Raw genomic sequence first — 3,786 nt, 5'->3', positions numbered from 1 at the left:
GCCCGCGGCCAAGGCCGTCACGTGGTTCTGCCGGGCGAGCGACGCTACCACCAGCCAATAACTCGGCCCAGACCGGGGAGGGTGCCGCCCTCTGACTACTCTTCTCCTCGCGATTGGCTGCCCTGGACAGAAGAGAACAAGGGGGACGGATTCTTAGAGAGGTTCCGCCGCTGCTTCTGTGGCGTTGACTCCTCCGCGGAGAGAGCGGATTACCGGCCTCGGCGGCTAGCCTGTGGCCAGGGTGAAATAGCAGGAGAGGCGCGGAAGCGCTCTGCCCCGAGTTTTGAAGTGCTCAGCGTTTGCGATCGGCCACGTCTTTATCCAGTACTTTTTGGGTCCCCGTTCCCTCCCACCCGCCTTTGTAGAACGGGAAATTGAGGCCCCGAACGGGAAATTGAGGTCCCGAACGGAAAAAGGTCTCCTAGACTGTTAGAGGCTCTTGCCTCACTATAACTCATTCCCCATCAAAGATTCCAGTAACCAGAAGGCTAAAATGTAAATTAAAAGGCGGGGCGCAATGGCTCACGCTTGTAATTCCAGCACTTTGGGGGACCGAGTAGGGAGGATCGCTTGAACCCAGGGGTTCGAGATCAACCTGGGCAGTACAGCGGAACCTTGTCTCTATAAAAAATAAAATGTAAGTTAAAATGTAATTGTAGTTTTTGTTAAAATCCTTAGTGGGTTTAATGGCATTTGTAGGTAAAATCAAACCCTCCCTATGCCCTCAAGGTACTGTGTGCTTCGGGCACTCGTCTCTGCCCCCCTCCCTCGCTGATCTCCACCCATACTGGCCCCCTTTGCTCGCCACGCTAGTTCGCTTTAGGGACCTAAACATTGGTTCTGGCTATCAGATTTCTTCTGCTCTCTCAGGTCTCAGCCAAAACACTAGCCCTCTCCACGGCAAGGCCGTCCCTGACCACCCTGTGTAAACTAGCCAGCCAGTCACATCCTTTCAGGTCATCTTGATTTAATTATCTGCCCCGAACTGGCCACTATTGAGTATGTATTAATTTGTTCATTCCTCACCTTGTTTGTAGCTTGCATGGGCCCACTAGATGGGGGTGAAGGAGGGCCTGTGAAGGAAGCATGATTAACTTCCTTTCCTTCCCTTTCCGGTGAACGTCTTCACATTCAAGGAACTCCCTTTCTTATCTAGAGATGATCCCCAAGTTTCTGTCACCCACCAGATTCAGAGTTTCCAAAAAGTCATAAGCTGTCTTGGGAATCAGAACACGAACACCTGGGTTCTACTCCTGATGCTGCCCCTTGTGGCTGAAGGCAAATCATTTCACCTAAATGGGCATCAATGTTTTTCACCTTTCAAAGGGTAGTTAATGCCCTAGCACCCAGAGTCCTGGAGAGGGTCAGGTAAGGCAATCAGTGTAAAGCACTTTGTTTAAGCCCTAAAGATTGCACAACAAGCAGAATAACAGTTTCTGGATGTTTATCATGTGCCTGCACAGAACTCTTCATATTCGTTATATGAGTTAATCCTCACAAAAGCTTTAGAGGAGATGCCATATTATGATTCTTCTTTTTCTGGTGAGGAAATGAGACTCAGAGATGTTAGGTGACCTGCCCAACGTCCCACAGTTAATAAGTGACAGTAGCATGATTTTAACACAGTCACATCTGACTGCAAAGCCCACTCTTAACCACTACACTCACTGTGCTATGCAAATGCGAGAATCCCGCCAATCCTTGCAGCTAACATTTATTTATTTATTTGTTTGTTTTCTTGTCTGTTTGGGGAAGCCAGGACCTTGCATATAACAGACACCAATAAAGATTGGCCAAATTTGGCCGGGCATGGTAGTTCATGCCTGTAAGCCACTTGAGCTCAGGAGTTAGAGACCAGCCTGGACAACATGGTGAAACCCCAACTCTACCAAAAATAGAAAAAAGTAGCCAGGCGTGGTAGCATGTGCCTGTAGTCCCAGCTACTCAGGAGGCTGGGGTGGGAGGACAGCTTGAGCCCAGTAGGCAGAGGTTGCAGTGAGCTGAGATCGTGCCACTGCACTCCGGCCTGGGTGACAGAGTGAGACCCCATCTCAAAAATAAAAACAAAAACAAACAAAAAAAACACCAGACCAGTCAAATTTAATACTGCCTATCATTCTTTGATTTTATTTCATACGTATTCATCTGCATTACAGTTGAAGAAATTGGGGCTCAGAATATTATTACTTACCAAGTTTATTCAGCCAACAAGCAGTGGATTTTGAGATGAGATGGAGGTGGATTTTGACCTGGTAGCTGTGACATGCCAGCACCCAAGAACATGGAGCTATGGCCCGGGGCCAGGAGAAGGTACTAGTAAAGAAGCTTTAGATTGGCCATTGGTGCCTCTCTGCCTCCTAGTTCAGCATCCCTGGCTGCTGTTTACTGTTGTGGTCCCTCCCTGACCTCCACACATACATCCCAAGGAGCTCCATGGAGCCAGACTTTGGTCTGCCATGCTACTTTCCCTTCACCAATGTTCCAGTGCTCCACAACAGGAATCAAAGGCAGGGGGTGGAGGGGTGGGTGGGGGGAAAAATAACCAAATCCCTGCTACTGGAAAGCTGGCCAATAATTAGCTTTTCCTCGATGACATCACATCAGCAGCACTTGGATCTCTTTACCCCTCCTAGCCTGGGCATTTTTTCCATCCTGTTGGTCTCAGGGTCCACAGAGGTGACTGGCAGCCGGAGGGCCACATTTTATAGCCATTACCCTTCCCAAGCAGCTTTTCCAAAGAGTAACTAACGATGTATGCACTGGGGGCATGGTGGTCCAGCAAATAAGACATTTCAGGTTGGGGCCACTTCAGGATTTACCTCCTCAGCATTCCTGACCACCCACTCTTCCCAGGTGGGACTAGTCACTTCCTCTGAGGCCCCACTGGACCTTGAACCCCCACTAGATTCCCACTATTGAATGAGCTATTCCTAGTGTGCTATTCAGGCTTCGTTTTCACTGCTATAAGTGTCTTTTTTTTTTGAGACAGGGTCTTGCTCTGTCACCCAGGCTGGAGTGCAGTGGCGCAATTATAGATCCCTGTAACCTCGAACTCCTGGGCTCAAGTGATCCTCCCACCTTCGCCTCCTGAGTATCTAGAACCACAGCTGAATGCCACCACACCCAGCTAATTTTTTGTTTTTTTGTAGAAATGGGGGTCTCCCTATGTTGCCCAGCCTAGTCTCAAACTCCTGGCCTCAAACTCCTGGCCTCAAGTGATCCTCCTGCCTTGGCCTCCCAAAGTATTGGGATTACAGGCATGAGACACCATGCCTGGGCCATTTTACTTTTTTACAAAACATTTTGTAAAATGTTAGCTTGATTGTTCTTGGAGATAGGTAACACAAAGTAAACAAATTAAAAAGGTCAAGGGTTTACAGTAAAAAGCAAATCTTCCTCATAGCCTATTCTTACCCTGGTGTACCTTTCTAGAGACAAACACAGCAACCATTTTCCTGTGTTGCTTTCCAGGTTTATTCTATACCAGCAGTTCTCAGTTCTGCACAAGGTCAGGAGTTCATGACCAGCCTGGCCAACATGGTGAAACCCTGTCTTTACTAAAAATACAAAAAATTAGCCGGGTGTGGTGGTGGGTGCCTGTAATCTCAGCTACTTGGGAAGCTGAGGCAAGAGAATCACTTGAACCCAGGAGGTGGAGGTTGCAGTGAGCCAAGACTGCAACATTGCACTTCAGCCTGGGCAACAAGAGTGAAACTCTATCTCAAAAAAAAAAAGAGTCTCTTGGGGAACTTTTTAAAAAATGGTAATGTTTAGGTCCTACTACCA

This window comes from Hylobates moloch, unplaced genomic scaffold, assembly GCF_009828535.3.
Source record: "Hylobates moloch isolate HMO894 unplaced genomic scaffold, HMol_V3 SCAFFOLD_6, whole genome shotgun sequence".
In the NCBI taxonomy this organism is placed as follows: domain Eukaryota; kingdom Metazoa; phylum Chordata; class Mammalia; order Primates; family Hylobatidae; genus Hylobates; species Hylobates moloch.
Note: the sequence above shows the minus strand (reverse complement) of the source record.